We start from the raw sequence: 26,441 nt of genomic DNA on the forward strand, positions 1-26,441 counted from the left end.
TGTTACAGAACTTATAGAAGATAAAATGAAGGAAAAGGCTAAAAAAACATTGTTCAATTGAACTGATATATGCCTATAAGAAAATGAGTGGAAAAAGTTCATTTAAATGGGAGGTTTGTTCAAGACTATCAGTAACTACCTGTGTGGGAAAGATATAAAGTAAATGCACCAGATGTAAGTCATTTTGTGCAATTCAGTATGTTATGCAAAAGTATCTTTTGAGTATGAATCCTGTTGAGAAAGCAGGGCACAGACTGAGACACATTTGGAGATAGCAGACATTCTGGAGATACCAGAAACGGAGAGCAATTGTCTAGATTGAAAAAAGCAATAGAGCCAAGCAAAATACATTGAAACTGATAGATAAAAATGAAAAACAGGCTAAAATGAAGGCTGTGAAACAGTCAATGTCAAAAGTCACGGTCAATGAAGGCTGTGAAAGAGAATGGTTCTTTTAAGGAATTGGATGTATAACTGAGGACACTTGAAATTCATTTCTATCTCTTTAGCAGATTTCCTTGGGAAATGGCCACATTTCCTCAGGGTATTGTAATCTTGATAAGACATTTAATATTTCCAAATGTTTCCCATTCCAGATTGAGCTGAAACTGAGATCTTCTGCATACCAAACTCATGATCTGAGCATTCATTTTGGCTGGGGCTGAAAGTCAATATCTTGGCAAATTCAAATTCTGACCTGATTTCCCACACTGATGACTTCAATGACCTTTGGCTATCACAGTACCGGGTATTTTTCTCTCTGGTGCTGGACAGTAATTCCATCCTTGATTTGGGTCACCTTCATGATGAAAGACTTGTCAAAAGTGGTATGACTGTGAAAAATGTTTCGTTGCTTGCAGTTCGCTTCTTCCTGATAAAAAGATTATTTCATACAAAAATTTCCAAACTTTTCTAGATGTAACTTTCTACAGTTTGCTGACAGTTGTGCACAACATATTTAAAACATAAGATAAAGTTATTTTCCAATTTATTAATATTAAATATGATTGCTTCTTTTATTTTATTACCTTCTTCCAGTCATCTTCACTATATGAATTTCAATGACACCCAGGAGCAACTGGAACATATTGTGTTATTTTCTGTGAAAACGGCACAGAAATATAAACTGGTTTTGAGTATTTTTATTTTTTTCTTCTTCTTCAACCACAACCAATCTTTTTGCATCAGGTTCTTGGATTTCTTTATTCACTGAAAGTGGCTCGCAATATTTGTTGATACACGCTCACACACACACATACAGACACAAGAGAGGGTCTGTTCCTCATAAGAATATATTACCAAAAGGAATGCAGAATGAACATTAATTTGTTTAGAGTTATCTTGTGAACAAACAGTCACATGATTTAATAATAATACAAGCAATCAGTCATATCTTTTTAGATCTTACGTCTGTTGGTGGTTAGATCCTTTTCTGCTTAAGAGGCTTATAACTACATATATATCAAATGCTTTTCTAAATTCTAAGTCTGACTGAAGGAATCATATCGACATGTTGTTTTGAAGGTTTATAGAATCTTTTTTCATCCTGATAATTTAAAACAGAATTATGTAGCTGTTTTTCTCATAGCATCTCTGAGACTTGATCTAGGGAACGAAGCCTGGTCCCTAGCAACAGGAGTATATGGGCTGTGTCCACACTACTCAGAGCTCTCTCTCAGTTGACTGACCAGGTCCTTCCTGCCTAGTGGTTGAAGCAAACCATGTTGCAATATTTATTTCACAGCCTTTCAGAACTACTTAAACACAAACCTGTTTGCCACACAATACTCACTGCATTCATCCCTTCTCTGCCCTTCTCTTCTTTACGATGAACAGTCCCAGCTCTCTTATTCTTTACCCATAGGAGAGGTGCTCCAGTCCCTTAATCACCTTATTGGCCCTTAACATCTTCAGGTCTTTTATTAACTTATAAAGTGTCAACACTTTAATTCTTTGCCATTGAGCTCATCTGTCTTCTGAAAAAGGACATGTTATATATCATGTTTGTCATGATATATAAACTGGGGAGAAACCAAGGGTTATGGCAAATGTGATTTTTTATTTACTTGTATTATCTTACTCCTGTTACTTTTTACTATTGTTGCCTCTCAGCTTACAGTTTTTTTTGGGATGATTCAGTGTTACTAAAGTCAGAGATGAATGTGAGTATCGAAATCCAGGCAGTCCTGCAGAAAAGAGGAGGAAAGTCTAGGTTCCTCATTGGTGGGAATTATTCAGCACTTCTATTATATTGGTGTATTAAGTACCCAGGTCTCTAAAGGAGAGGTTACTCTGAAGGCTGTTACTCTTCTCATAGTTCTGATTAGCTTTTTTATCCTTAGTCCTTCAACAGTGAGACTCAGAATGAGTCTATTTTTTCCATCAATAGGCTCTATTGTAAGTAGTAGCATCTGTAATGAGCACAGTATTTTTCTGAACTGAATTGACCCTTGCATCAAATAGGATGAAAGCATATTGATGGGGGGAGGAACTGACAATAGAAATTTCTCAAATACCTTTTTTAGTAGCAGACATGTTGCTGTTACCATCCTCTTCCATTCTGATATCTTCCACCAGTGCCAAAGCTACCTGTTTTAAAATGCCTCTGGCAGGAGTCTGGTCTTTACATAACATTAGTGTTGGTACTGCTACTATGAATTCTTGCAACTTGAAGAGAAAATAAAAGCAAGCCTTTATATATCCTAAATGTTTCCTCCTAAATGTGTCACATTACTGTAAAGCAGCAACGGCTTTTAAAAACAAACTAGTCACCTCAAATAGAAATGTTATGTGAAGTTGTGACATTAACTGTCTCTTTACATAAGCCTCAAGATAGACTTCCATTAGCAGACTCTGAAACTTTGCAGAAGTAGTGAACAATCAGTCTATTTATAAATAAAAGAGAGCAATTCATTCTTAAATTTAATAGACATCATTATGGAAGATATGGAAGAAAAGGCTATAAAATTAGCAAAATGTAAACCAACAGTTTTGTATAAATATGTAAATGACACATTAGTATTGTTAAAGGAAGACAAGAATAAATCTAATAAACTCACAAGGGAGATGTGAAACGATGGCACGTTACCATTTCTTGGTGTAACGATCATTAAGAAAGATGATTGTCTTTCACAGTTCAGAGAAGGGATACTCATTCAGATGCAATTTTAAATTATAAATCAAGTCTCCATCCTTCAGTTCCAATGTAAAGGAGTCAAAACACTCATTGATTAAGTACTTAAGTGTTGTGAAGATGAATTCTTGAAGAAGGAGAACTTAATCATATTAGAACTACATTGCTAAATGATGCTTTCCATTTACAACTCATTACCGAAAAAATAAATTAAAAAGAAATGTTCAGTCTGCAGCCATGAAGGGAAAGTAGTCTCCATGTGTAAACAACAAAATTCCTCATGTACAGTACACAAGAGTGTATGTTTGTAAATATTCAGTAATACCTAAACCTACCACCCCTGAAGGGTATCAGTAGTCCCCTGTTCACGATGAGTTCTTGTCCATATTGTGGAGGTTTTCTTCCTTTGGGAAGGTGTAAGATAGGTACATTTAAAAGTGAAGAAAGTGTTTATAGCCAAGATAAATTCGGAGAAAGTGACTGTTGCATATGGAAAGACTGAATTAAAAAACAAGATATCATACATTAAGGTCCCACCAGAAAGCAAGAAATTATCTGGAAGTCCTGTTTATTTTATTTTATTTTATTTTATTTTATTTTATTTTATTTTATTTTATTTTATTTTATTTTATTTTATTTTATTTTATATTTTATTTTTTGTCCCCTCCTTAGGGGGCTTTTCTTAGGACTTCATGGATGGGGAAAAAAGGATGAAAGAGACAACTCTGAGATCTAGTGTCCTAGTAAGATCCTAGTGACCCATAAAAGCTGGAAAGAAGCATACCAATCCATAGTCAGTGTCTTTTGAAAGCCTTATAGTACATGATAGTCTCTTTCATTTTAATAAGAGATTTTTTTTTCCTCTATTTGTACTGGAGAGCTTAAATTAAACTATCAAAGTGCACAAAACCTGTGCTTGAGGGTTTGAGGTGAGGCAGTCCCATGATTCCTAAGGCAATAGTTCAGACAAGTGTATTGCATTAGCATCAAAGATAGAAATACAATTTTGGACTTTTTTTTTTTTTTTTTTTTTTTGTCTTTTGCCTTTCATATTCCAGTTGGAGGTCCAGGACCAAAAGAGGCTTCTCTGACTTCCTTATATGTTCCTCACTAACATGGCCATTATCACAACTGGCAGATGAGATGTTCCCTTTTCCGTATCGAAAATGTTCTGATTTGTTCTGGGGAACTGACAACCTAAGAACAGGCTGCCCAGGGAGGTGGTGGAGTCACCATCCCTGGAAGTCTTTAAAAGACGTTTAGATGTAGAGCTTAGGGATATGGTTTAGTGGGGACTGTTCGTGTTAGGTTAGAGGTTGGACTCGATGATCTTGAGGTCTCTTCCAACCTAGAAATTCTGTGATTCTGTGATTCTGTAAGAGTACTCAAAAGGTGGCTAGGTTTTCATTAACAGAGCTATAGAGGATAGTGGATGTTTAAGGATCCTTCAGCAAGTTAGCACTATTATTCATGTTATTTGGTAAAATTAGTGTTGGGTTACCTGTCTCTAGTGCAAATTAAAGTTGTAAGACAAAATACATGATTTCTTGAACATTGCTACTCTAAAATTTTATCAAAGTTTGAGAATAAAGCTAGATTTGTTGGTCAGTATTACTGTCTTGTATAACATACTGTTTTTTATTTATTTTTTATTTTTATTTATTTTATATCATAAGTGAATTGCATATTTTCTCTGGTGTCCTAAACAGCAGATGAGCAGATGTCTCATTAGCACCTGAGCTATGCCAGCTTCTATGGAAGGCTGCAAACTGATTAAACACATGCTTCATTTTTATCTCTTTATGAGTCATTACTTAAAGGTTTTATCAACAGATTGCCACACTTAATTACATGTAGCCTTAATGAAATATGAATATCCATAGACCTGTTTTTTTTATTTTTACTCTAATTTCTATAAAATATTTGCCCATTTGCTAATGATACGCTATAGGAAAGAAAAGAAATAAAAAGGGAAAGAAGAATCCAACAAGATTTATCAAATATATATAAAATATCTATCAAATAACCATGTGAACTATTTAGAAAAGTCACTTTTTTCCTTGAAATGAATGATGTGTGTTAAAAATTGTCAGAAAACAATGTAGAAAGCATGCAGAAATCCCTCCAGAGTGGAATCCCTCCTCATGGAATTACGTTTTTAGGCACATGAAGAAATCATTGGGAACTGTCAGCATGTATTTACCAAAGCTAAATGATGCCTAACTAACCTCGTCACCTGCAAGTTATGGTGCAGCAAAGAAATTGGTGGATGAGCAGAGAGTAGAAGGTGTCATTTGCCTTGATGTCTGCAAGGCTTTTGGTGCTGTCTCCCTCAGTATTCTTGCATCCAAATTGAGATGTTATGGTTTGGCTGAGTGGACAACAAGATGAGTAAAAAAGTGTTTTGAGTGATTTGTCGTAGAGAGTTAATGGGTTCTATTCTACCTAGATATATATGACAAGTGGAGTACCAATAGTAAGTAATTATCTTGGGGCCTATCCCATTCAACAACTTTATTAGTGGTGTGGACGAAGCAAAGGAATGTTGTCCAAAAAGTTTTCAAATGAGACCAAACTGGGAGGCTGGGCTGTCATCTAGAGAGCCTTAGGTGGACTAGAGGAACAGGAACATTACAATATTCAACAAGGACAAATCCTAACTTGTGCACGAGAAGGAAGAAATCCTTGCAGCCGTATAGGCTGCAGGTCAGTTTTCCTGAAAAGGCCTGTCATGGGTCAGTGACCTGAACATGAGAAGCAAAGAACAGCAGCTTACTGGGATATATTTACATGATCTAGCAGTAAATTGAGAGAAGAGATTATCCCTCTCTGCTCAGCACTCATTAAACAGCATGCAAACAATGTGTGCAGGTGCAGAGGATGAGGAACCAGGGTTTATTCAGTTAGAAGCAATGGCTTCAAGGAAACCTAGCAGAGGCACCCCAGTACATAGGAAGATGTTCTGAAGAAGACGCAAGGTTGTTCTTTGTGGTGGTTGTTTGGAGGACATGAGGCAATGGGCACAAGGTGAAAAAAGAGAGCTTCAGAGTGCATGTAAGGAAAAACTTTTTCACCATGAGTATAGCCAAGCAGCAGTGCAGGTTGCCCAGGGATTTTGTACAATCACCATCCTTGGAGATTTTCAAGAACAGAATGTATAAAGCCCTGCAATCTTTTTCCCCAATTTTAGTTTTACTATGATCTTAATCTTTGCCTGTTTAGGAACCTACCAGGATCTGCACTGAAGTAAGATTCTGCCCACAGAATGGAACCAGATTTTTTCCCCTCCTTAAAAAGTTATATTATAGACACATGATGATTTTTAGGTATGACCCAAACACTTTCTCTAAAATATTGTGGAATAGGAAAGGCACCTATAGACAGTTTCCAATTTTCAAAAGTTTTCCAGTTAGCCACTGTACCTAAAAAAAATTATCTAATTGTTAAGGTTCACATTACTTCACTGAGATTATTTGATGAAGAACATTGGAGCTGGAACAGCTGTGCTAGTGTTTTTTGAACGCTTCTAGGCTCAAAAGGTACAACCTGAGATGAGCATTGCACAGTTCATTAAGTGTGCCCTGCTGTTTTTTCTAGTTGACCTGACGCCTGAGTAATTTCCAAACATATCGCTAAGATTTTTTTGTTATTGTTAGTTTATTTTTTCTCCTCATGTTCTTTGTCTAGTTGATAATACCTCTTCAGGTAATATAATATGCTTGTTACACATCATCTGTTGAGTGTGCTGCTATTCCTTACTCTTTATGTAGGTCAAGCTCTGAGGAACTTTTTCTTCGAGTTTCAGACCAAGTTCTGTTCTGTAAAGCTGAATAAAATTTATAGATAAAATAGCTTCTGTTCTTTTCAAATTCTGCTCTTAGTCCATGAAAGCTGTCATTCTAGTCACAGTGCATTCCCCATCCCATTTCCTCTTATCATGCAGGTTAAAATAACTCTTCAGTCTCAGAATTGTGTATTGGCTTTGAATTGCCTCATTATAACAACACCAAAATGGGATATTAAAAAAAAAAAAAAAGAAAGAAAGAAAAAAAAAAGCTTTCCACAGATACTCTGTAATGATTTAGACAGCCCTTTAATCTAAAATCTGTAGACAGGCTCTAATCTACAGGACAATATTTCAATAGGTGGAATAATATTATTATAATGTGCTGTAAAAGAAGTGGAGTTTGGGTGGAACTAGAAAAAAAAAAAGCTAAAACTGTATTAAATTTGACTCGAAGTCAAAAGGAATTTTACCCCTGGATTTTCATCTACTGTGGGATGTTTTTTCTAAACCATTGAGACCAGTGTTTTTAAGTTTATGTTTTGAGGGAAGAAACATATCCAGGCCCCCCCAGTTTGGAAAGCTTCAGCAGAAGTGAGGCTGCTGAAGTGTATGGTATATACACCCATTAATTAGGAGTGTTGTGTACACTGGACTAACTCAGGTGGAGTGTTATGTTGCTGGCCAGGCTGACTCATGAGTCAGCCCAAACTACAGCAAGGAATCTGCTGCTGCTGGTCTGCACTGGCAACAGAAATGCTCACTTATGGGTCTGGGTGTAGGAAACTTATTCTGGTGTGAATGAATTGTTGCAGCTACTGCTATACATATATATATAGAGAGAGAGTGAGAGAAAATTAACAAAATACCATTTTCATTACCTCACAAGAGATCTGAAACTGATTAATATAAATTATCTGGAAGATTACAGAGATTACATATGCACCAAAAACTGTTTGTTTGTTTGTTTGTTTTTTCCCAAAATAATTTGCATATTGTGTAATTAAATTAAGACTATATTCTTATGTAGTAGGTAGATTAAGATATTGTTAAATGCAGAGTGGTTTACACTAGTTTCATTTTAAAATTCTAGCAAAACTGATAGCTTTTTTTTTCTTAGTAAAATATTTTCCATCATATACATTTTTTTCTTTTTTTAAACAACTTTGCATTCACAAATACAAAAGGGCATCTTTGAATTTGTAACAGTAATTAATGTGAGTGAATTCATATGTAAACTGGTGTTTGCTAGGGAACTCTTTAATTTATATCTTTGACATTTTTACAAGCTCTTTAAACTATCCCTGGAAAACATCAGTGTTTCAGATGGCATTGATACAGGCTGTTAAAGACAGTCTGACTAATTAAAGACACCTGCCAACATTTCCTCATTTAAATGTTTGAAGTTGTGGAGGGAAGTGCTGATTTAGAACATCTGGGAAAATGGAACAGAAAAAAAGAAAGAAGGAAGAAAATTCAAAGCAAGCTACATCATACTGTTACCCTCTGTATCCTCCTATGCTGCATGACAGTTACAAGTTTCCCATACTTCCTGTGAATAACTCAAGTTTTAGAATATGGGATAAATTGCATTTCCCAGATCTTTGACTGGCTGAGTATATGAAGCACTTTCCTCCTTTAAACCACAGAATCAGCAGTGATGTCTTCAAAAGCAGGCTTAAGAGCTTTTCCTGTTTTTATTACACTGGGACTTGTTAGCACAGTGCATTGATTTTATTTAACACTTTTATAGGCACAGATAGTGGCGTTATGCTAAAGCTCTTAGAGTTTCATAGCTCTGCCTCTGCAACAGAAGTTGGTTAGGCACTGACACACATAACACAGTGGCAGTTATGCAAGTGAGATGAGGAGAGAATAAATTATGAAACTATTGAATAAATGGTTGATAATAATTTAAACAGCAATAAACATCTATAAACGGCAATAGTTGACAACATAGATGTCTAAGTACTAGAAGATATATTCCAGATATAATTTCTGAGAGTGTTTTCTTACCCCTGTGGGCTACAAGAAAGTCTTAGTGATGCAGTTCAAAAGTAAGAGAGAAATGTCCTGCAACTTAGAAAATATGTAGTCATCTTCTTGGGATAACTTAGAATATTAATTAAATATCAGGGAAAATATATATCCAAGATTATGAAGGACATTAAAAGGAAGAAAACTGGCCTGGATGCCATCCTGTGCAATGTGCTCTAGCTGATCCTGGTTGGCAGGGGGTTTGGTCTAGATGGTCTTCAGAGGTCTCTTCCAACCTCGCCCGTTCTGTGATTCTGTGAAAGAATAAGGAAAACAAACAAACAAACAAACAAACCCAATAGGCAACAAGGAAGTCATGGATGAATGACAGAAAGAGCAGAAAAGTTTACGTATCCAAGAGATACTTCAAAGACCTTTTCCCTTTAGTACTATGAAACCTAAGCTGGTGAATTGTCACTCCTTTAAGAGTAACACATTCCTGCTCTTTGAAATCCATTCCTGTCAACGTGTTTTACAGGTATTTTTTTCTCAATTGGTGCTTGTGTTGCAGACAAATCACCTTCTAAGTGCTGAGAAAACCTAATGATCTCCTGTAGTTAAACAATCTCTCTTCTGGTGATGTCGTCAGTATTAGAAGTTTCAGAAAAATACTCAGCACTTAAAAAACTGTTTTCTTTGATGGGATCATTGATTTACTCCCTTATTTTCTGCAAGGAAAAAAAAAAAAAGAATGCATATTAAAAATCCGTTAAGAGAAGGATATATTGCTATTAATATCATGCCACAAATCTAGAGGTTACATTTCCTTTTTTTTTTTTTTTTTTTTTTTTTTTTATATTGGTGCTCAACATTCATTTTTTTCTCTTGTTTGCTTTTGTCCCACAGTTTGCCTTTGGACCATTTTGAAATAGCCTCTCACAATAATCAGGTGTGCTGAAATGAAAGGATAAAGATAGCCAGGCTCATACGTTTTTCCTTATATAAATATTAAAAATGTTGAGCTTGCTTTACTGGAGCACAAAGAATACCTGTAATGGTGACAGATAGTTCATGTGTCAGCTAAGGTGGGCTTTTATCGAGTTGCACAAAAAAAGGAAGCGGAAAGTGGAAGAGCCAAGCTGAGACTACAATCTCATTATGATTCTTCTTTAGTTTCTTGCTTCCTCCAGTGTTTTGAGGCTAATTTTCCTTTTCATGAAAATTCAGGGTTATATAGAGGAAACACAGGTACTATCACTCACTTATCAGACTGAATTGGAGATTTTACTCCTGTGACCAGATATCATTTAGAGAAATCAAACTGAATGGATTAAGCTCTGCTCTCTGGTGGCATAGCACACTGTGCACTTGATCACATCTATTTCCTGAATGACACTGGAATCAATGTACCAGAGAAAAGTTCCTTCTCCTAAATCAGTGTCAGTTCTGTCATTAGGAGGCTGTTCCTTCACTGGGAGCCATCACAATACAGCTACCTAATGTTTCTATTTTAGGTTATGAATTATGATGTATGAACAAATAGGTGAAAAATGAACCCTCTACTGAAGACAGGGTGAACTGCTTAAACTTACTGATGCAAGGTGGAGGCAAGGAACAGGAATGACATAATGAAGCGGTAGTTTATCAAGCAAATCTGGTTAACATATGTCATAAGAAATGAATGAGAAATGAGTTTAACCCTTAAATTGGATGTCTGTAAGTCTACAGCTGAAATATCCAGATATATGAGTCAACCAGTCAAAGAAAGAACTGATGCTAGTAGGGAAGGGAAAACTCAAACTGATCTATTAACCTGTGAATGTTAAATCAAGCTAAAAAAGCTCTTAGCAGAATCAATTCTAAGTCTGATTGTGAGTAACCTTTATTCCATTGATATGCATGCCTGGTGTAGTTCTACCATTCTGAATCTTAGTAAGTGCTAAATTCAAGGGGAAAAGTGCATCTGAACTAGACTCTGTGTTAGGGTAAGAATATGTGAAACAATTCCAAGAGAAGCTGAAGATTGCATAAACACAATGTGGTTTCAGTGCTTAAACTTATTTGTTATGATTTATGCACAGATGTTTAAACCTCAGGCTCAATTTGTGTAGCATAGTTAGCATGGGTCCTAATATCAGGAATGAAATACGGATACTTTATCTTGCCAAGAACTTGGGCCCAACTCCATATTTCTCCACCTTTGTGACCTAATAACTGGACTCTTTCTACTCCTGAGATGGTTATATTACCAATGAATTTTCCTAAAGAGACTTAAAAAAGCAACTTAATAAAAATTGACAGAAGTTATAATAACAATGAAATTGATTTGATAGGAAACTTCTGCAGAGGTTGCTGCAAAAGGAAGAAACTGAACTATCATGATAAGAAAGGGAGAATTATCTCTAACTATTTGAACAAATTCCATCAATACCAAGCATCTCAGTTTCCAAAGCTATTAAATGGAACCTTTCAAACTGTCCCCCTTTGTGAATACTGTCAGATTTGCTGATGAAAATTAATAACATTAGTATAATAGTAACGATATCACTCATATCACTAATCACTAATCATATCACTGGTTTATGAATGTGTGGTAGTGGTAGGCATGCATCTGAAAAGTTAATGTATGCATGTTCAGAAACTAGGGTGGTGGATGGTACACCTAACATAGGATGCACCAGTAATTGCTCTAGAAGAGTTTTTGAGTTTCAACTGTTGTTTAGAAACTATTCTGGGTAATTGAATGACCACGCCCAATCAAACACTTGCGTTTGGTCCACACATAAAAAATAAATAAATAAATAAATAAAAGATATATTTGTCATATTGATTCAAACGACAGAACAACAGGCACATTCAAGAATGTTTTGATGTGCCTCTGGTTATTTGGTGACAGAATACAGAATTAAACTGATTAAATGAATTATTCAATGAGTTGGGTTTTTTTTGTTCAACTCTAAAGGAAATTTATTGGAAAAGTTACAACTATGTAAACTTGAAGCACAAATTGTATTGAAATATACGGGAAAAATGCTGAGTATGTATTATTTGTCTATGAGGCAGAAAAGAACAATACAATTTCATGAGGTCTATAAAACAGTCACAAGACCCATGTAAGGTGAAGGACAAAAACTGTGTGATGGAAGTCTTCCTACTGTATCATAATTAACTTTTATAAAGAAACATTTTTTTTTATATATAATTATTTTTTTTTACAAAGTAATAGCAACGTTGCCAGTTGCTTCCCCTTTGTAGATCAAGCTTTTAGGACTGGAAGAAAAGGGAATGATTTCATAATACTGATTCTATCTTTTATTAAATTTTCTGTCTTTCTCCATATTTAACTTCAGTGATACAGAAAGAAGGGGGAAAAAGAAAGAAATAAAAAAAAATAAAACTTCTAATATGAAAGTTTTGAAACAAATTTATTTTTGGAACTGATATGTTCAGGAGCAAGACATAACTGTTTTTTGAGTTTTATAAACATTATCATAGGTCACATAAATTCTGAAAACCACAGTAATCTGTATCCTGTAATTTGTACATATCCCAGCTTTTCTTCTTTTGGTATTATATCTGCAAAATATAAATCTTAGAATATAAACATGTTTTAAAGTAGACGGGTAACAATTCAAAGAAAATAAAAACGATCTTACCTAGATTTTTAAAGCACTATTGTGATTTTTTTAAAAAAAGATGTTTTTTTAAATCTAGAAATCTGTGAATTAGCAATAACAATTTCAGTCATTAAAGACAAACAAACAAACACAACTATTTCTATTTTTAAATATTTACATTTTACCTTTAGGGAGCCAAAGTGTACAAAGAATATTTCAGTGAATTGCCTTAGCCTTATCCAAACATGTGGTAAAATGTAATGGAATAAATGAGTTAAGAATTGTCTTTAGTAGTTTCTTTATTCTGCTATTGTGAAGTCTCATTTGTTCGTGAAAAATCATACATCTTTACATAAAACCAGTTGAGTTGATATGCCTTGTCCTTGAAAGTACAACAACGAAGGTACAGTAAAGATATAAGGAAAGACATGCAGTAAAACAGAACTGCTCAGAGGAATTTGTTGTAATCTCCACATTTGCATGGTTATATAAGAATGATTTCATACCTTCCAGGAACTTAAGTTTTGTCCTGCAGTGTGCAGTAACTCACAATAATGCTTTGAATTTCCCCCCCCCCTTTTTTTTTTGCCCCGAGCATATGCAAAAATAGACTGTGATTTCCTCAAATGTAGTCATTATCTCAAGGAGTTGGACTTTTGTTGTAAGAAAGCATTAAAGTTCATGATGTTCTGTTAGATTCACTGTCTGAACTGTACTCATGTTGATAACTAAGCTGTGCCATATAGCACCTGTTCCTTGACTTGAATGGGCTTTTGCTAATGAAAATGCATGTAAGTGACTTAGGTTTACATTCTCTGAATGTGAGTGAACTAAAATGCCATCTCTTGAATATGCACAAGAACAGATACAAATTCATGGATTTCATCTGAAAAACAAAGAAACAAATGCTGAAGCATTTTATTTAGTTTAGTTTAGTTTTGTTTGTTTGTTTTTCTTCACTTTTGAGTGCTTTTTTGTTTGTTTGTTTTTAAATTATTATTTGCAGAGATACAGACATAAAGCAGATCCAGAATGTGATAACACTTGACATACAGTTCATCAAGAATAAACAGCGGCAGATGGAAGCTAACAGATAAACTCACATTGCTTAAAATAAGCTGTCTGAACTCTCATGTATCCACAGGGATATACAGGAATGTTACAGGGAGGTCTGTGTTCAAAAGATGAATGTATCCATGAGAGACAATTGAGATTCTTCTTTATCCAGGTGTACCAAGTGGTGTCACCTGTAGGATTGCACTGGGAATCTCACATGGTTTTGACATATTCATAACACTCCAGCTCTTGAAATCCTGTAATTTTTACAGGATTGCTTCTGTTATTTTGAAATATTACATGTTTCAAAATATTTGGTGAATTCAAATTATTCAAAATACTCGGTGTCAGCAGCGATGTAAAGTGCTGGAAGAACAGGATGAATATTGACACTGTAATGGGATTCCTTCCTTTCTGAGTTCATAATCTTGGTCTTGTTGTGTGGGTTAAAGAAAACACTCCTTAGCACGGTCATATTATTTAGGTGTGCTATGGTGAAGGTTCTTGCTATGCTGAACTTAGTCCTCTTCGTCACCTGTGCATTCCTGTGATGCAATGGTAGGTGAGCTGCTCTGGAGGTTGCTTTGCTCTAAGAGCAGCTGTGCATGATAAGCTATTATCTCTCACTATGGACTTGTTTTAAAATCATTTATAGCCAGGAGGAATCTCCCCTTCTGGATCAGGTCCAGCATCTAAATTCTGCAGTTTCCATTCAGGTTAATGATACAAATGGAACGACTCACCTGTCACTCTGTGGAGTACAAGTAGCAGGGTTAGGACTCTAGACAGCAAGTTTTAAATCATGAAAAAAACAATCCCTAATGAAACAATGAAAAAAACCCTCCAAATAACTAAACCAGATGTTACAGTTTGTGTTTGGATTCATTTACATTTAGTGCATTGAATTTCTGTAGGAGAATTTGGATATTTTTTTTTAAATATGTCATGTAGCAGTGAATATGTTTAGTCAGTAAACTTCATCACAATCTACATGTGTTTATGACAAATTGAGATCCAATCTTATAAGGTATAAAAAAATTCATTGCATTTAAATATTCATTGTTAGAAGAAGCTGGATTTCTATTTGTGATAACAGAAATCAGTATGAAATAGAAGACAATAAATTCAGAAGAAAAAGAAAAAAATGCAGAGCTTTTACATGTGTCTGATTAAAAAAAAAAAAGTGTAAATAAAAAGATGCAAGGCTGTCTTTGAAAAAATGTAGTAGTTCACTGCAGAAATCAGACATACTTAATTAGAAACACCTCTTTTTCTGTTTTTTAAGCACAAAGGCCACTAGCTTGTGAATGAATCCCTGATGGGATTTCCTGAAGAAGTAAGCATCTGTCAGTTCTGTCTGCAGTGTACCCTCAAAGACTGCAGCTATGTTCTGGGGCAGCTGCACTTAAGGCAGCATCACATATTCTTGGTTCCCCATTGCTGGATGACAGCATAGCTACCTCCTTTCCAGACAATTGCATTTATTTTCATGATAAATCAGGGCAAATGGGGAGATTGAAAATATTCTTGTGTCTTCCGATTGTGCAGTTGAGACACAGCTAAGAGGCACATCTGAGTACCAGGACCTCAGAGCAAACACAGCCTGTGGTACGTACACAGCTGTAATTGTTGTTTATGTTGAAAGTAACATAAACATATTCTAATATCTTAAGAAGTCTGATTTAAATGTCTGGAGGCAAGGTTATGAAGTTAGAATTTATCTCAAAAAAAGGACGACTTGGACTCTAGAGACTCAGGATATGAGAATGAAACATGGAGACTTTTACCACTCTGAGCTTTTTTAATAAAGTGAATTACCTTACCAACTGATGGTTGTGGTGTGACCTCAGCCCAGACCCCAGTAGAAACACAAGACCATCCTCTACCCTTCTTACAGTTCAAAACCCAGGGTAGTCTCGAAAGAGAGAGTTCAAGGACTCAGAAAGGCATGAAAAATAAGATATGTTTCTAACGATGTCCCTTTAGAGCAGCAATGAACTGCATTTGGAGGGCAAAATGAAGAAATGTGTACAGCTACAGCTTCTGTATTTTGTAGATAAAAACACAGGACTAGCTGCCTGGCATTTGTCAGCAGTGCAAGAATCACACTGTTTATTACAAATAACATTAAAATCCCCATATAGTTTATTTATTCGCCAAAAAACATCTCTACAGCTTATTAATGACATTTTTACATGCTACCCCAATTTAAAAAGTCAATCTAGTTTTTTTTTTGTTTTGTTTTGTTTTTTGTTTTTAAGTTTATTTCATCAACAGTGATTGGTATACTGGTATACTTTATTGATGGATCACTTACTAAAGACAATCCATATCTAATGAATTTAAAACTCTTTTTAGAAAAACTTGGAAAATCAATAACAGGGCAGAAAATATTATTCTGTCTGTCTTTTAAAAATATAGATTCTGGTTCCTGTCTGTAGACTTTTGTTTATTGTTGACCTAATATGACAGTTATTAAAAAGCAGATGGATAAAAAGGAGGTGATAAGAAAATTAAAAGTTTTATAAAATGGCAGTAAGTGACAGAAACTTAATTGTTCTCTAAAAACGCATAGCATACTCTACAGAAATGACTGTAAGGGGAGATGAGCTGACACAAACAAGCACCTTTACCAACTTTATTCATTAGCAAGAGAGGCTGTGCAGCTCATACTTAACATCCTCACCATGTCTTGTGATAATAGTCTCTCCAGAATCATATATTAAACAATGGTGTCTCTGACAACACATCATGTGTGATAACCTCGGCTCAGTATGGAAAAAAAAAATAAAAAAATCATGCCTTCCTTCCCTTTCTCTTCCCAATTTGTCAGTGTTGAATCCACAGATCTTAAAATGGTCCTACAATGCAAGTAGACAAAGTGAAAGAAAACCATCAAGTCAAATTTATCTTCATTTTATATACCCACAGGTATTTCTCCTGTAGCTTACTTTTAGTGTTTTTATACCTGTTTTTTAAATCCTGATATAACTCTGTTGTAGTTTAATTCATTATTATCTCCAGCACTGCTTCACACTGTTCTGAACTCCTCTTTTAATAAGCATTTGTTTCTTTCTTTCACCTGGGAGCTAGTCTAAACCTCATCACTGCTACCACTGCTCTCTCCCTTGAATCATAGGGACATGGGCTTGCACAAGGCATAGAACAAGTCACTGTGCATCTGCTGAGCCTTGGCCCATTAACACACTATTAGCTTGGACCAGTTCCGCTTAGCAAAGACTACTTTCACGGCAAGCTAAACTTAGTCAGGACTGTCTTTTGGGTCTAAAATCAGCACGGTTGTTCAGAAAAAAATTGCCTGTTGACTTAAACAAGGTAATCATCTTTCAAAGTAGACTAGAGCTTTTCAGTAGACTGGTTAGGTTTCGTGTAATACCTACATTTTAATTTTGGGTTTATAACAAGACTTTTCTCTTTATATTTCAACCACTGGTAAATGTCATAGTTTGATGAACACTATTGATGTTCAGATGATATCTCAGAATACAGTCTAAGCTAAAACAAAACATGGCAGAATAGGTGAATCTCATATATATTTATTGAAATGTAAACAAGGCAAGGAAACTTTTGCCTTTCTTTCTTTGAGGAATCCACATCCAAGTGGTGAAGCTTTATCAGCTTTTGCCCTAGAAGTTTAAGTGACAAAAATCTGAGTAAAAAAATATGGTGGTAGGAAGGACACTACTACTGAAATGCTAGTGTATCACAGTTGTAATAGAAAATGCCAGAAATCAGTGATGACTCATGAAAAATAATCTGTGCCAAGAAAAACTAACTGTATTCCATATCCTGAATTCATCCTTTTATCTGTTAGTAAAATCGATTTCTAGACAGGACTGTAAAAAGGGGTTTGATGGAACATAATTTTCCCCCCAAAACGGGAAAGAAAGTAAAGATTACCAAATAAAAATACAAGCAAAATAAATAATTTTTCATTAATGAATTGTATTTTCCTTTACACCCATAACAGAAACATTTATTTTACATATTGGTAATCTGAAAAAGGCTTAGCATCTTGGTATTGAAAAAGCAGTGTCATTGCCACTACTAAAATAGCTATGTTTATCAGGCAGGAAATCAGAATGGGATTGGTGACATATATATTTTTTTTCTATGTAAGAAAGTTCTGTAGTAAGAAGAAGGGGCATGTAACATGAAACAATACATGAGACAGAGATATCTGAAAAAGAAATAGTGTACTGGGAAAACCTGGGGTGAGGGTCTAGGCAAATGTCTGGGGCAAAAAGCCAGAGGTTAATTCACCAGTTTTATCTTTGAGCAAATCTCTGCATCTGGGGGCTAGAGGGTTTTTTGTTTGCTTTGTTTTGTATATTTCTCATCTATTTTTCTTTTAATTCAATCTTTAAATAGATCTGAGGTTTATGGATTTTTTCCCCCTAGGCAACAGAAGAATTTTTTATTTTTATTTTTATTTTTTTATTCCTGTTGAATGAAAGCAAGGCTGAACATATTCCACATGTGCAGAAACCCATATTAAAGAGTAAAGTTACTGATGCAATACAGAAAACCAACTCCCAAGTCTGCATATTGAACCCAAGGCTCTCCCACAGAGCCCAGCTGCTCTCAAGGTCACATATGGCAAAAGCAGAGATGATAACACTTTAAGTTTTTGATGCATGCAGGTTATCATCACTAATATGACCAATACCTGCTCTCTAAGGCAGCTGCTTCATGAATAATCAATGAAGGAGCTGTGAATAAGCAGATGGATTGTAGCTGATGAGTTCCCTCTGGGCAGGCATAACACAGTTAGCAGTTATGTATAACAAGTATCATATAATAGCAGAATCCCACACTACAGGCACATCGCTAAAAGAAGTGGATAAAGCCAAGGGCAGCTCTGTGTGAATTAGCATATAAAAAAAAGGAAGGGTGACTCAGAAATATCAAAGCCAGATGAGAGTGTGTTTATATGTGTGTACTTTTAAGACTTAATTCACTATAAAAAGGGGGAGAAATTCCCCCAAAGAAAAGGAACCTGAGAACACATGGTATTAAGTGCTATAAACGTATAAGGGAACTGGCAGTTACTAGTGTTGTTCTGCAAGGATTGCAGGGATTAAAGTAGCTGATATATATTTGTTTGACATGTTCTTCGAATGAAAAGACCAATTGAAAAATCAACACCAGTGACTGCTTTCATTCATTTTATCTTCCTTAGTGAATATCCATGTTTTGTGCCATTCACCAAAATAAATAGAAAGCCTTCTTTCCCACACTTTTAAGGGCCATGTGAAGAAATTGACCTTGTAGCTACAGCATACAAAGAAGACTCAAGCATTTGTGTATATTTTTAGAGACTTCCTCTGTGCTCTTCAACAGTTCAGTTAATGTGGTGTTTCATGTAAACTATCAAAGCTAGTCTGACTTGTTGTTACAAATCTTTATGTTAAATATTAGGCATCAGTAGGCACTTGAAGAGTGAGAGATTCACCCTATGAGTTAAGGCAGTTTATTTAGGTGAATATTTTAGGAAGTATGTCTTTTTCAGATTCCACTCTAGATCCAGGTGCTCTCTGGGTATTTAGACAGGAGTGGTATTGCGTGTTTATTTGAAGAGAGGTAAAAAGGGAGAAATAGCAGGAAAAATATAATAACAATAACAAAAATCTTCCTTGTCCCATTGTATATATGTATATTTTGTCAGCTTTCTATATGTGAAGGTTATCTCCCAGGTTATGTAGTATAATAAGGTCCAGTCTAAATTAAGACATCTAATTACTGCTGTCATATAAAAAACAATTTCATCATTTTCATGACATGGAATCATCCATGTTAACTACGATGATTCCAGCAATTTTAATAAACTGATTAATTAGCTTTTAATATTAGTGGCATAATTGAAAAAAATAAATACATAATTAAAGAAAGAGTTTGGTTCCAGCATCTAAAAGTTCATTAAGGAACTGATTTATTCTTCATATCTTCTGCTGAAGTAGAAGAAGAATATATCAGACTAAATCAAATTGTATGCTTAGGAACAGTCAAGTCTACAGAGGAACACAGAAATACTTTATGTACATATATAATTAATTACTTCAGGAACAAAAAATTGGGACAATAATTACCCAAACTCAAAAATAAATTCTATGTAGACAATAATTATATTAGATGGACTTTGGCCAGGGTACTTGGTTAACACCAATTTTTGAAGGAGAACATTATGGAATTTTTAACGAGCAGAACTGATTAAGAAATGAAGTTTATAAATGAAGAGTGCATACCTATTGTGAGAATTACATTACCAGAGGCATAGAGGTGAGGAGGAGTTAGCTTTTATATATGTAGGCAATATCATTTTTCAAAACTACCGTGAGAGAAAACTACGAACTACATCCACTAGTGAACATTTTCTGCAGCTTATTCTTCATAGGTCTCTCAATACAGTGGTGACCTGACCCAATTTTACAAAATGCCTCCCAAGATATAGGATGTTCTGTAGTCAATGTGCACTTCACTAGTAATATGGTATATTTTTCATCTTGTAAGATCCAGATATTATGATACTACCGTATCACAAAGATGACAGTATTATGTTACAGATATGATCTCTTTACAAGCCTTTTTTTGGGGGAGGGAAGGGAATTTTTTGTAAAATGAGTCAGGAATTAATAAGGCACACTGGCTACCCATTGCTTGTAGATCTTGTATATAAAGCACATACATAAAGTGCTGTCCTTGTAAAGGCCTAAAAAGTGTTAACAACAATAAGTGGTATATGGCTTCAACCTTAACTAGTAAAGCTTAGTCATGTGCCCAGCTCACTGTCTTGTTTGCTGCACCTTGTGCCGGCACAAGTGCTCTAGCCCTCTCTTGCCATAAGCACAAGGAAAAGGACAAGTATCCATCCTCCTTGAATGAAGGCCAAAAATGAAAGCTACTTTCATCCTCCCCTCTAATTCCTTTCATCTGTTTTCAGAGAGTTAGGCAGATACAGATTTTAGAAAAACTCTATGGATTGAAAACAGTGAGATACTGTATGTCATCTTAATTTATTACTGAGAAAACTTGGGGAAATATAAATCCATTTGTTATTGCTCAGGTGAATGGGAAATTATCTGGGTCAGAAGCTATTGTGAGCATAAGAGATGATAATCATCCTAAAATAAACAAAGAATTTCAGCAAGGAAATTACAGCTGAGATTAACAAAGGGGAAGAATAAACAAGTAGAGAAGCACCACAAAAGTGTCCATAAATGGATCCTTTAAACAAGTTAATAATTAATCTGACTTTTATCTTTAAACACAGAATTATTTTATTTGTTGGAGGAAATGCTACCTGGGAGATAATGTGATGATAAGAATAATCCAAATCTTTCCAGCAGATGGTTTAAATACTATCTGACATGTCCCTGCCTGCTGGAAATCGATACAGAGTGCTGCAGTCATTCTTTTCATTTCCAAGTTATTGCTTTGCTTTGTCGCCATTCCCCCTTCCCTCTTCCCCTTCCTCCCCCTCATACATTTTGAATACTTTATAAATACAAGAACAACACTGAGGCCTCTGTGGAAAATGTAATTGTTGGCAAATGGCTCACATCAACCAGGCACATAACCAGACACATAGAAACACACATACTTATGCTTACACGTACACACACTGCTTGGGTCCCAAAAGGCACCATCTTTGCACATTTTGCTGTATGCTTTTTACATTTTTATTAAAATGTTGATCTCTGCACACAAAGCTGATTTATTATTACTAAATTGCTTTGACAAGTGGAACAAAGACTCTTTGGAACTGACTTAAGAGAGTTTCCCCAAACTGTGCATATTTTAACATCCTTTAATTGGAGGTCACATGCCTAAACTAGAATAGAGTTATGAGCCAGCTAAAATCCTGAGTGACAGTAATCGAGTTTTTTTGTTTTTTTTATACACTGTTTATGCAAAATAAACCATTGCTTTCTGTATTGTATTAGAAAGTTGTTTTTTTTTTTTTTTTTTTTTTCTTTCTTCATAGCCTGAGTTCATTCTTTATGTAAGACAGAAATTAAACTGTTACTTTAATTGTCATCTCTTTATTTTTAGCTTCTCCCTTCCATTAGCTGGAGCTGTGACTAGTTGTGATCTGATTCATTAAGGGATAATAGACTATTTGCATGAGTTCTACATAGAAAATTCAGTCCTTAAAATGTGAAATTTACTCCTTAGAATATGATGATCACAGAACTGTTACAGCAAGAGACACTCTACAGGACCCTAGTAAGACATGGTGAGAATCTAACTTTTTCAATGAGACATGCAAGCCATGTGGCTGGCAACTTTCATTTCTGAACATGGTTTAAAATACGTTGATTTAAAATTCTTTAGCTTTTGTAACACATACTAAATATTCCAAGCTAAGAGCCTCGCTCTTGGTGCACCTAAGGCACTGTGGTGGTTTTACCGTGCTGGGCAGCTAAACACCAGAACTGCTCTCTCACTCCCCCTCTTTAGATGAGGAAGGGAAGAAGTAAAGTAAAGAACAACTCATGGGTTGAGATAAGGATAATTTAATTAAAGGGAAATAATAATAATAATAATTATTAAGGAAAGATTGTTATTAACTAATCAATTTAACAAAAGGGAAAAAAAGGAAAGGGGAAAAGGGAGGGAGAAAGGGAAAACAAAACAAAACAAAAATAAAGGCTATGTGGAACTGCAGAGGAAAGAAATTACTCTCTACTTCCCACAAATGAGCGATGCTTGAACACGTCCTTGAAGCAGGGCCTCAACGCACGTAGCCCGTGTTTGGGAGGAGGACCGACATTTTCACAAGAGCCCACCCCTCCCCTCTTCTTCCTGTTTCCATGTTTTATTGCTGAGTTTGACATCACATGGTATGGAATATCCCTTTGGTTGGTTTAAGTCAGCTGCCCTGGTGATATTTCTCTTCTCACTTTTTTGCCCACTCCCTAGGAGGGTTAGAGAGAATCCTGATGCTGTGCCAGCACTGCTCAGCAATAGACACAACACTGGTGTGATAATACTGTTGTTCTAGCTACAAGTGCAGAGCACAGCACTGTATGGGCTGCTGCAGGGAAAGTTAACATCCCAGCCAGACCCATACACCCATCTGAGATGACACAAAACAGTGTATGAGAGTCCTGTCTCCCAGTTGAGACCAGTGTTGTTGGAGCCCTGCCATGGGTATGCCATCACCATGACATGCTGTGGGGACATTGGATTTGTGTCTCTGCTGTGACAGGCTATGGCACAGTAACACCAGATGCTGGGGAAGTTGGAGAGGAGCCACCACCATCTCTGGAAACCCTCACAGTGCCACTGTATCATAAGCACAGTACAGCTGCAGAGGAGGTACACTGTCTCTGGATTTCTACCTGCAACAGCTGAGGAATATTTAGCCATAAACACAGATGGGTGAGTGTGGAAATTAGTCTTTTGCACTCTTGGATTTTAAAATGTGAATATTTGGTTAAACTGTAAAAAGATGCCTTCTACAGGATTTATAGAGCAGTAGCAGAATAAACAGACAATTCATTCTTGGCTAGTCATTCCTGTATCTGCAACAGAAATGTTAATCTCATAGTTTTCGGAGAGTAATGCATGACCATTAAGGCATCTCTGCACAAGTTCTCCTGGCCACCTGTCATGTCTCTGAGTAGGTATTAATGGCACTGACATTACAGCTTATGAGAAATCAAATTACAAAACAGTCAAGAAATTAATGTTTCAGCACTTCATTATAGGAGCAAAGGGTAACAACCCATGTATTCTTTTAATTAGTTATTGACCTGGATCTATATCATCTCTCAAACCAGTGTTTGATTTCGGTGACAACTTTATTGCAGTTCTCCACCAAACATGAAAGTTCTGAAGGCCCAATACAGGCAGGCAAAATGCAGGTCGTGGTCCTAAATGAGCTACCATGTCCTGATTAGCCTGAATGAGGAAGACAGGTTTGGAAGTATGATGGAATGTATTAGTGAATATTGATTACCTAAAATTGCCACTTACCTGCGTTGTTACAGAATGAAAATTACACTAATGTCAAACGAGATGTAAGCAGTGAGCATATAGAAAGAGTACAGCTGAGTTCCTTTTCCCAAGAAGGAAATGGTGGCCTTTTCATAAAGAACTGGACATTTACTTTTGTATGCAAATTAGCACAGGTCACTGAGCTGCTTTATTTGAAAAGAGAACACTGTGTCACTGTCTACCCTGTTTAAATATGCAAGGAGAGAGATATGAATTGGACATTGGCATTATCATACTATTTAGTGAAGGAAGTTAGATTGCATGAGTTTTCTGCAACTTCACTTTGCTGCTAATGACTTCCCTCATTACAACTATCAGCATGATTACTCTAATATCACATCATTTAGTCATGGTCAGCTTCTCTTAGTATGGACATGACCAGAAGTTGTGCACATGTCAGTTTGTGACATTTTTCTTCCACATTAAAAGTTCACATATGTTTTTTTATAGTATTACATTGTTCCTAGTCTATGTTTTTGACTGGTCATAAGCAGAATTTTATAATTAGAATTTGCTGCCTGTTTATACCACCAGCACTGTGATGATTCCTTGCCTTCAAGTCTGCTGACTTAGGAAAAGCCATAATCAGGTGTGGAAAATGAGCTCCATCTTGTATATCAAAAATATTTAAAAAGAAAGTTATTTAGTTAAAGATAACCCTCAAAATTTCTCTTCAGGAGATGATGTGACATGAAGTGAGCAGAATATAAAAACAAAACCACAACAAAATGTCTATTGCATGATTCTGGAAGGCTTCCAAGAGAATTCATGGAGGGTTTTTTGTTATAGTTGCTACTGTTAGGTAAATATTTCATTTATTCATACACGGAGTTAACAGATTGTCAAAATATGTATATATACCAGCTGAATCTTTCACATTTACAAGAAGGTGGATGAAGGTTTCACAGCTTCTTTTCTCATTGATTTTTTTTTTTAATTACACTTGAGAACAGTGTGGATCCTGTTGCTCCAAACTCCATCTTCATATCCCTTTCCCTTTCCCTTTCCCTTTCCCTCTCCCTCTCCCTTTCCCTTTCCCTTTCCCTTTCCCTTTCCCTTTCCCTTTCCCTTTCCCTTTCCCTTTCCCTTTCCCTTTCCCTTTCCCTTTCCCTTTCCCTTTCCCTTTCCCTTTCCCTTTCCCTTTCCCTTTCCCTTTCCCTTTCCCTTTCCCTTTCCCTTCATTAATATGTATACTACTGTAGAAAACTGTGCTTCCAAGCAGGTTTGAGTCCCCAGTGTAAAAAGCAGTATACAGATATAAACTTTTGAATAGCCTACAGTCTATGGCCTGGACACTGTAAACAATGAAAGCAGAAAATTTTATAGCATGATAAGTTTGGTTTTTAAGGATATGTCTGGAACTTTGTGGTTTTGACTTGAATAGTGCAGAACCACAATGATATGAGCACAAATAAAGAATAGTTCTGTATTTGGCCATAAGTTCACTTTTAGCCTTCATGCATAATCACATGGTATGCTAAAGCATGCATCCATCTCTGCAAGACTTTCCATATTTACTGCTTATTGAAAGACATGGATCCTTTTCAATGGTAGGAGTAGTTCTTAGGAGACTCCGTAAGGCTCCGAACAAGAAATATGATCCCTTCAACAGAAATGGTATTTATTCCTGTGACACAGTTTCCAATATAAACCTAAAGAACAGACATGTCTCAGAGGAAGACTAATAATGATATTTCTCTTTTACAGGTGGGGATATGAAACACAGATAATTGAATTGTCTGATGTAACTCCCAGTTAAAATAATTGGAAAGAACTCTGTGGTATCTTCAGAACCTGTTGCCCAAAGTCACAAAGAAAATACATCCAAGGAAAGACCTCAGACTTCCTGCTTTCCTCACAAGTTGCCTTATCTTGAGACTATATTTCCTTTGTAGTAGTCAGGAGCCTATGTTGTATTCCTGCTTACATGTGAATTTCAATAAACAGAATAAGAAGGTCCAATGTCATCTGATTGTGTCATCATGTGTGAATTTTATTTTTTGGACTTGAGATGAAGTGCTCACTTTATTTGTTTCTCTAGACACCTTTGTGTGAGTGTCATGTATGCAGAAAGCAACCATCTGATTTGTTTTAGGAAAATATCAAAGACGCTTCTGAAACTACTCTGTAGAGATAGCATATGCAACTGTGTACAAGGTTGTGTAGTTCTTTCCAAAACATTTTTTATCCTTCCCTGGTTTATGTTCTTTAAATATTTTTCCCATTTAGAGAGCTTTGGGAACATAGCCCCTTCCTTGCAGTGCTAATTAAGTTCACTCATTCATTGTAACAATAGTAGCAAACAAAGATGAAAAAGCTGAATTAAATTGTTCCCTGGCATAGAATCTAAAATGCTGCTATGCTTAAAAATAACTGTTCTCCTCCTCTCACCCCATTTTTTCTTATTTTAACTCAAATCTACTTTCTCAAAGACATACAATTGTGTCTGTACTGCAATCTAGACAACATGTAGACTATTAACAACAGTGTACCGTATATGTTAAATTTGAGTTTGCAAAAACTTTTCCTTGATCTAATAATTAGATTAAAATTATACTAGCAAAGCCCCTCTTTTCACCTATTAATACAAGAAATTAAGTTTTTCTGCTTGAAAGCCATCAGTTCCAGGACATAGCCCTTATGTAACTTTTGACAGTAAAGTTAAAGACATGGAAAATTGCTGCAACTTCACTTCTTACTATTTGAAAGACTGCTATAATTCACAAAACAGACAGTTTTGCAATCTATTTATGGTAAGTTACGTGGCTAACAGGTTAGTGTTTCAGAGACTAAGGATAGTTAGGAAAAATACTACTCCTTGCTCTCTATTTTATGTACCAGTAGAGACAGG

At 35.7% G+C, this 26,441-nt stretch overlaps 1 long non-coding RNA gene across 3 annotated transcripts in view; it reads left to right on the top strand.

Moving 5' to 3' along the window:
- The window catches only part of LOC137857007 (uncharacterized), a 293,392-nt gene extending 267,767 nt beyond the window's left edge, over positions 1 to 25,625 (top strand). The window contains exons 8-10 of one of the 3 annotated variants that reach the window (XR_011096921.1): positions 22,800 to 22,972; positions 24,268 to 24,392; positions 25,298 to 25,625. This is a non-coding gene — a long non-coding RNA (uncharacterized lncRNA). The remainder of the gene's footprint in view (positions 1 to 22,799; positions 22,973 to 24,267; positions 24,393 to 25,297) is intronic. The other 2 variants (XR_011096920.1, XR_011096922.1) reach the window with 2 other exon arrangements.
- Positions 25,626 to 26,441: the final 816 nt, after the last annotated feature.

This window comes from Anas acuta, chromosome 5, assembly GCF_963932015.1.
Source record: "Anas acuta chromosome 5, bAnaAcu1.1, whole genome shotgun sequence".
Classification (NCBI taxonomy): domain Eukaryota; kingdom Metazoa; phylum Chordata; class Aves; order Anseriformes; family Anatidae; genus Anas; species Anas acuta.